At 37.3% G+C, this 8,531-nt stretch overlaps 2 non-coding genes across 2 annotated transcripts; both read left to right on the forward strand.

The window, feature by feature from the left end:
* Positions 1–2,695: 2,695 nt before the first annotated feature.
* Positions 2,696–2,769, forward strand: TRNAE-UUC (transfer RNA glutamic acid (anticodon UUC)). Its single transcript has one exon. It is a non-coding gene; the product is annotated as a tRNA-Glu (tRNA).
* A 220-nt stretch (positions 2,770–2,989) lies between these two features.
* On the forward strand, positions 2,990–3,063 carry TRNAN-GUU (transfer RNA asparagine (anticodon GUU)). Its single transcript has one exon. It is a non-coding gene; the product is annotated as a tRNA-Asn (tRNA).
* Positions 3,064–8,531: the final 5,468 nt, after the last annotated feature.

The following is an 8,531-nucleotide window of genomic DNA, read 5'->3' on the forward strand; positions in this document are numbered from 1 at the left end:
ATTTGCAGAAAACAAAAGTATGTACATATTACAAGTTTTAATCTCCGTCATTCAAAAATTATGACTCCTATTGGTATAGGAACCTAACAAGGTCCACATCAACATGTTTCTCTTGAAAATACTCCAAAAAAATTCAAAGGCACATTTCAATTTACCATGGAAAAATATTTCTTAATATAAGTGATGATGCCCATGATATCATTAGTGGAGTCTTGATTGTATTTACAGTCATGTAGGTATCCTTCTTGTGAAAATATTAGATCCAAACTTCTCCACCTCTAGAATGAATGTACCTTTCTGCATGCTTCCTTTCAACCAATCACTTCACCATCAAATTCGTCACATGCCTTAATGTTGCAAGAACCATAGTGGTCACACATTTGTTATTTTTTTGATTATGCTTTACTTTTGTGGGAGAGGTAATTTGAGGGAGATTACTTACTTTAAATCTATACTAGCTTTGTTTTTTGAAGCTTCAATAACAGAAATAAACATGCATGAGTCTTATTTATTGGTTAATGAACCGATCTAGTGAAAATAGGTCTTAAACAAATTTTTCCATGAGCATTGCACCCTTGGAAACATGACTTAAGTTTCTAGGTTTTTCTTTAAATCATATTGGCTCTAAATTTGTAGTTGGATGTGGCTTGTTAAGAAGACAAAAGATAGGCTCATATGTGTGGTGTCATAAGTTGTTTCCACGATATGGAAGGCTAGTGTTGGTAAAACCAATCTTAGAAAATATTCGTGTATATTTACTTTCTATTGCACACATTACAAAAGGTATTTTAGAGAATATTAGAAGAAAATGTTTGAATGTTCTTTGGTTTGGGTGAAGAGTGGAGGAAGGGATATCATTTATAATATGGACCAAGATATCTAGATCAAAGGATCTTGGAAGTCAAGGGGATAAATAATGTGTTTGTATTTGATTAGGATTTAGCAGTAAAGAGCATTTTGATACTCTTGTTCAATAAAGGTATGTGGGGAAAGTGACGAAGGCCAAGTACCTAGAGAATAAAGAACTAGAAGAATGGATTAGAGAAGAAAACATATTTTTAAAGGAGCTTCAAATGTCTAGAAAGGTTTGTTAAAATCCTTTGACATATTAGGGAACTAGAAGGCTTGGAAGATCAAAGAGGACGTTGGTAATTGCTAAGGACCCCTGGATTGGTTGTATTGGAAATTACAACTTTTAGAACCTCTTCCTTTGTCACTTCATGAGAAAGGATTAACCAAATTAGAATATGTTTCAACATATGAGGTTTATGGTAGTGGGATACTAAGATGGAATCTATAAAGGGGTTGGAGCTACATCAAGCTATTGAATGGACCCAATAAACTAATTTTATAAAACATAATGTCATTTATTTACACAACCATGATGATGAATTAAAGTGGTCAAGGAATCAAGCAACAATGGCACTTATTGCAATGCTAAGTTTTTCTTCTAAATTTAGTGACGGGCAATGTGTGATGAGACTATGGTTGTGGAAAACAATGTGGAAATTGGTTTTCCCTAAAAAAACCTTATTTTTTCTTTCAAATATGTTGGAAAAAAATGTGTCAATGTGGGACAATGATCTAAAAAGGTGTTGGATTGTATCTAGATGTTGTTATCTTTGAAAACATACAAGCAAAAATGTGAACCACTTATTTGTAATTTGGTTATTTTCCATGGTTTTCTGGATGGAGGTGCTTGAAATTCTATGATAGAATGTTTGGAATCTTGGTTGTTAGATAGGTGTATTTCCTCTGTCAAAGCTTTACCTTGTTATGTTTTGTGGGGAATTTTCCTCACTAGGAACAAGTCAATATTTGAAGGAAAATAAGCTCTTGAAGGAAGGTATCACATGAAATAAGACTTTCTTTTGGATAAGTCAAGAAACCTCCCAACAAAATTGTTTCAATAATATTACAATACTTTAGGATTGATTACACCACGCCCTGGGATTCTTTGATGAAGCTTGTCAAGGTATGCCAAGGGTTTATGGAGATGGGATTTACTCTTTTTGGATAATGCTCATTATTTCTCATTGAAGTATGGTGTAGGTTTTGGTACTAACAACAACACCGAGCTCCATGTGCTTTGGATCTTACTAAAAATAACAATAGACAAATATGAGAAGCCTATAGTCCCTAAACTCAAAATCTCTTGCATACTAGGCAATTGGGAAATCTAAATTCAAAACTTGGTTTTGGACTTAATTGTGCGAAAGTTTGTGGATTTACTAATCCTTTTTAAAGATATTTCATTTTTTCACATATACCTGTTTTTTAATCACAAAGCAGACCAATTATCTAAATAAGCTCTTAGGCTAAAGGAAATGGTACTGTTGTGCAAGAATATAAGGATTCAAAACCCTTGAAAGTGGATATTCTAACTCTCTTTTGAGTTTTTCTTATGTCGTTGAATCATATATCTTGACAATCATGGAAGGTCAACTTTTAATTTTAAGGGTGTTAGAATCTTGACACGTTGCCTGATTTATTAATAAAATCCTAGAAGCCTATAAAAATAACTTCTTTAGATTGGATTAATAGATTTTCAATTGGTTGTGAGGGCTTTTAATTAATTTTGATAATATTTTTTCTCATACTGCATCACGCTGAAACGAGTAATTGAAAGCCCTCGCAAACAAGCGGATATAATCGTCCCTTATGATAAATTAGTTTGAGAGGGAAATTTAATATATCCGTTGTCGTCTAGTCCGGTTAGGATACCTGGTTTTCACCCAGGCGACCCGGGTTCAAATCCCGGCAACGGAATTAACAGTTTTTTCATTATCAAATTTGCATGAACCACATGGCCGTTTTGTCATTGGTCATGGAATTTGGTTAACAAACACCAGCCATCACAATGTTTCCGTTATGTCGTATTTGGATATTTTCTTTGTTTATATTTATATTTAATGATGGTATCTGTCAAGTTTTAATGGATTTTCTGATGCTTGAATAATCTCTTGGTAAAAAAAAACACCCTATCACCGCTGGAATAGCTCAGTTGGTTAGAGCGTGTGGCTGTTAACCACAAGGTCGGAGGTTCAAGCCCTCCTTCTAGCGTATCGGAAATAATCTTTCAATTTCAATCTAAAAATCCTGTCACAGTATACTTTTCGTCTTCCATTTCACAAAACTCGCAGGTATGCGTTTTCTTTGGTGTATGTTGTTGGCATTTATGATGTTTCAACCACTAAACTTCTCAAACACATATTTTTTTTAATGGTTTCATCATCAATTGTTTTATGTTGTCGCAATATTCCTCTGGAGTTGGTTGTTTTATGCGATTGTGTCGTAATTATGTTGCAATGCTTCATTTGGAGCTAGTTGTTTTCATGCAACTACACTAAACAATACATATCTATTTCAATGCACTTTCTGTTCACATAACATAATAATATTTTTTCCAAGTGACAAACCAATCTCTAATAGAAATTACCTAAGGATATTAGATATTACCTTAGGAAAATGTCTTTACATATAACATTAAGTACACCTATATACTTGGCCTTTGTTAAATACAACACCATTGCATATTGCATTCGATCTACCCTTATTTTTATGCATTTTCCTCTATTTCACAAAACTTGTAGGTATGTGTTTTCCTCCTCCATTTCACTTATGTGTCTTTTATTTCACAAAACTTGTAGGTATGCATTTTCCTTCTCCATTTCACTCATTGTCTTGCCTAAATTGACTATATATAAGGAATTCAAAAAAATGAAAAAATCCTCCTCTATCACTTAGTTGTCTCCATTGGATGGTCTGTATAGATCTTACTTGTAAATATGAAAAAGGAAATTTATAATTGATGTTAGGTGTCCCCTTTGGATTGTTTGTATACATCTTATTTATAAATATGAAAAGGAAAATTGTAATCCATGTTATATTTCTTCTGAATTGCTTCTATACAAGTTGTTTATTAAAATGGAAATAATCCTCCATTTCATTATGTGCCACTTCTGGATACCTTGAAAATTCAATAATTGACCTCTTGTTTAAAAGCTATACTTCCTCTTCATTTCACTTATGTGTTTTTCCTGGATTTGAATGTTTACATGTTACTTATAAAAATGAAAAAAATCCTCCATTTCACATATATCTCTTTTATGGATTGCTTGTATATATGTTATCTAGAAACATAAAAAAATTAAAATTGTAATTGAATGCTATATCTCTCCTTGATTGCTTGTATATGGGTTATGTATTAAAATGAAAAAGAAACCTCCATTTCACTTATATGTCTCTCATGGATACCTTTTTTGATCACGTAAGAGTGGGACCTTCTATTAATATAGAAAAATACATAATGTACAAAGAGCAGCACCAGCTCTGTGAAAATTCAACAGGCAACTAGGCTGGAAAAACCCAAACCTAACTCCAAAAACTGTGAAAAGCCCGAACAAGACTACAAAGGAGTTGTAAACAAAACATCTGCCCAACCTAGTGTGTAGAGAAACCAAGAAATACCCATGAACAATCCGCTTGTGGGTTATGGCCCACAAAACCTATCAGAAGCATTCATTTGAGGCTTTAAGCCTTAAAACCCGACCACAACACTTTATCGGGTTTTCCTTTTAAAAACCGGGACCATTCATTATATCAGAATACAAAGGAATACACGAGAAATCCCGCTCAACACCCATAAGGTTGGACTTCAAATATTTTACACCCGCGATTATAAATATTGGTGAGTCCACACTCCCGGTCCATCGGCGTTTCGCTACGCTCTCCATTCACCAATCTCCGATCGGCCCAATCTCCGCCGTCGATTCCATTTTCCGATCCAATGGCTATCGGCGCGTCGCTTAATCGCCCATCGGCGTATCACAATTCTATCTCCGCCATCCCTTGACCTCTCTCTATTGTGATTTGCGATTAGATCTTGGTTGTTGATCTAGCGCTCGATCCGACGGTTGTCGCTGGCCTGATCAACCAACTTGCATGACAAACCTCAACTGTTGATCTACTCGCACTAGATCCGACGACTAATAGGGATTTTGGGTGGACAAGTAGCACGAGGATTAACCGCTCGAAAAGCGGTTTCCTCTCTCCTCCTCGCTGCTATGTGTTGCTTGATGAGTGGCATTGGGTGCTCACCCTTCAATACTACTTAAGGGTTTGAGGTCACCCGAAATACCACTTTTACTATTTCAAAACCATTTTCCCCATGAATTAACTCCACGCTCTTTCACCATTACTGTCCGTCAATCTGAAAGATCCGATAGTTCCTGTTCCTTTCTGTCTACGCCGTTGATCTTCTACTTATCGATGGATTTATGCTTAAACCCTAGTTTCTCTACCATACTCTATGTTTATACAGAACACTCATATATCGACTTATTTAAATAGGCCACCATTCTATATTTTTTGGTCCATCTGTAGAATTAACCTACGTGTAGTTTCCAACCTGAAATCCATAGGATGATGGAGTTCAGGGCAAACTTTAGTCAGGTGCCTGTCATCCTGCCTGCTATTTACCACTTGCTACTTCCCTGTGATTGGTCCACTTTCTTCTGTTCCCATTAGTCATCTCTCTACTTATTTCTCATGCTTTGAAAGTACTCCCTATCTTTGGTAGACTTTCTATGACAATCTTTGCGCAATCTCCCTAAGGGAGTTGACATCCAGTCATATCTTCTATTAATTTTTTAGCAGAGTACTCCTTCATTCGCCAAACGATCCACTAACCTGTTGGCTGTTCTGCATACATGAACAAAATTGAGGGTTCTCAGAACTCTTAGGTGGGATTGTATATGTTGATAGACCTGCAATAACCTCTAGTGTTTCGACACTCTTTCTGGTGCTGTACCATTACATGTTTTTTGGACCGAATTAATTATCAATTCAAAGTCAGCTTCAATGATAGTATTATGTAAATTTGATTCAATCAAGATTTCTAGGCATTGCTCTAGGGCCATGAGTTCCGCCATATTATTAGTGGCCTTCCCCAAATGACTATGAAAGATGACTTTTATGTATCCCTACTCATCTCTTATGACTTCGTCATAACTAGCCACCCCAGGGTTTCCTTTAGAGGCTCCATCTATATTGAATTTCAAAAAACCATGAGGAGGAGGTTGCTAGAAGTCCTTATCTGCTATTATATGACTTACAACCTTGCTTATGCCCTGGGGGAAAGGCACCTATAGACCCAAATGTAATAGTATTTGTGCATCCTAGTCTTGAGGTGGGTTCTTGGGGGGTTTCTTTAGAAGGGTTCCTACAGTCTCTTTGAGTTGTCTAATGATCTGAGCTATGATGCTCTGGGATGAGCCAATTCTGTTCTTGAAAATCCTATTGTTGCATTCTTTCCAGACATCCCAGATTAGAAAGCCTGGAACCAGAGTCCAAGCTTTGTTGATTATTTCATTTTTAGAGAAGTTTCTCCTCCAATTCTTCAAAGTGCCAGTAATGCTGAAATTGTCCCTATCCGTTTGTCTGAAGATTGAAGCCACCCAATTCCATAAGGTGGAGGTGAATGGGTAGAGGTTGAGTAGATGTTCCATTGTTTCTTCTTGTAATTTACATAACTAGCATCTAGATGGACCGGCTACACCTCTTTTCCGAAGGTTTTCCCAAGTCAGAATTTTTTTATGTTGCACCAACCACATGAACAGTTTGATTTTCATCCAGTGCTGGTTCTACCATAGGTCCTTCCATACCTTATCAGGGTTTGGAAAGTCAAGCCCTAGGGCCATTCTCTTGGCTTCTTTGAGGTTGAAGTTGCCTTCATTGTTTCTTCCCCATCTCAGTTGGTCTGACGAAGTTGATGTCAAAATATTTCTTTGTTCCAAGATCATTGCAAGAGCTTCTGCCTGGGCCTTCAAAGGGGTTTCTTCACTATATACCAGGTCCTTCCATATTCTCCATTTTCCCTTGTTCCTAGCCTGATCCCAGAAGTCATTTACCCTGAGTAAACCTTTGTTGTCAGTGTCATTCTTGAGATTGGCTAGTTCTTCTCTTAACAGGTTAGGTTCTTGTTGCCAATTGTCCTCCCAAAACCAAGCTAGGTTTCCATCTCTGATCTCCCAGAAACTATGTTTCTGAACAATGGCTCTATTCTCCCATGCTTTGTTCCAAATGTGGGAGCCTTTGATGAGCCTAGACATTCAAATGTGATCTCTTTCTTGCCAATTATTTGCATACTTCTATTTCTAGACCTTGGCCCAAGGGGTTACTGATTCCTTTAGCCATCTCCACCATAGTTTTTCCCCCAAAACTTTGCTTAGGGTTTCAGGGTCATGAAGTCCCAAACCTCCATGTGTCTTAGGTTTACAGATCTTATCCCATGCTACCAAAGCCCATTTCTTTTTCTCTTCCCCTTTGCCCCAAAGAAAGTCTCTTTGGATATTTCTGATGTGTTGCACAACTCCTTTAGGAGCAGGAAGGGCTGAAAACATGAAGATGGGAATAGTTTGTAGGACAACTTTTGTTAGCACTAGCCGTCCTGCTAAATTCAAAGACCTGCTTGTCCATTTCTGGACTTTGTCCTGGAGTTTATTAGTGATTGGCTCCCAAACTGCCTTGTTCAGAGGTTTGTCCATTAGAGGTATTCCCAGATATTTGGCGAGTAGCTATTCTCTTTGAAAGCTGAGAATTCTAGTGAGGTTTCTCTGAATATCTATGTCAGTATTAAAAAATAAAATATTTGATTTGGTAAGGCTTACCTCTGTACCAGCAACCATAGCAAAGTCATTCAGGATTTGCTTGAATGATTTAGCTTCCTTGACCGTGGGTGTACCCTGCAATATAGTGTCATCCACAAATTGTTGATGAGTCAAGGCATCCCCATGCATGGTGAGTTTGAGACCCTGGATTTTTCCTTCTTCCTTGGCTGATTTGATCACATTGCCTAAACCTTCCATCATGAGAATAAAGAGGAAGGGGGAGAGCGGATCTCCTTGTCTGAGGCCTCTCGAAGGCATAAAGGTTCTGGATGGTGAGCCATTAAGCAAGATTGAAAAACTAGCTGTGGTGACAAGGGCCATTACCCTTCTTATCCAGTTGTGGTCAAAGCCATACGCTTTTAGTACTTCCTTGATGTATGCCTAGCTTGGCTTATCATAAGCTTTCACTAGGTCAAGTTGTATGATCATACCTTCTTGCTTATTTCTCTTAAGAGAATGAACCACCTTGTGAGCTTGAATGATGTTATTTAGAATTTGCCTTCCTTCCACATATCCAGTTTGCTCCTCAGACACAAGAGTTGGAAGAAGGGGCTTGAGCCTGTTTGCAATTACTTTGGATATAATTTTGTACACCACATTGCATAAAGCTATGGGTTTAAATCTATCTAGTGTCACAACTTTTTCTTGATTTGGAATCAAAGTTATGAAAGAGGCATTAAGCGCCCTCAAAACAATTTTGTTTTTCCTCAAGTCCTCCACCACATCAAGGATATCTTGTTTGACTATTTCCCAACATGCTTTGAAGAAGTCTACATTGAACCCATCCGGGCCTGGAGCTTTCCCATTTTACATCTCTTTGATGACTTCACTGACCTCCTCTTCAGTCACTGGCCTGTTAAT

Source organism: Pinus tabuliformis, chromosome X (genome assembly GCF_031772625.1).
Source record: "Pinus tabuliformis cultivar Carrire ecotype Pingquan chromosome X, CPIR1, whole genome shotgun sequence".
Taxonomy (NCBI): domain Eukaryota; kingdom Viridiplantae; phylum Streptophyta; class Pinopsida; order Pinales; family Pinaceae; genus Pinus; species Pinus tabuliformis.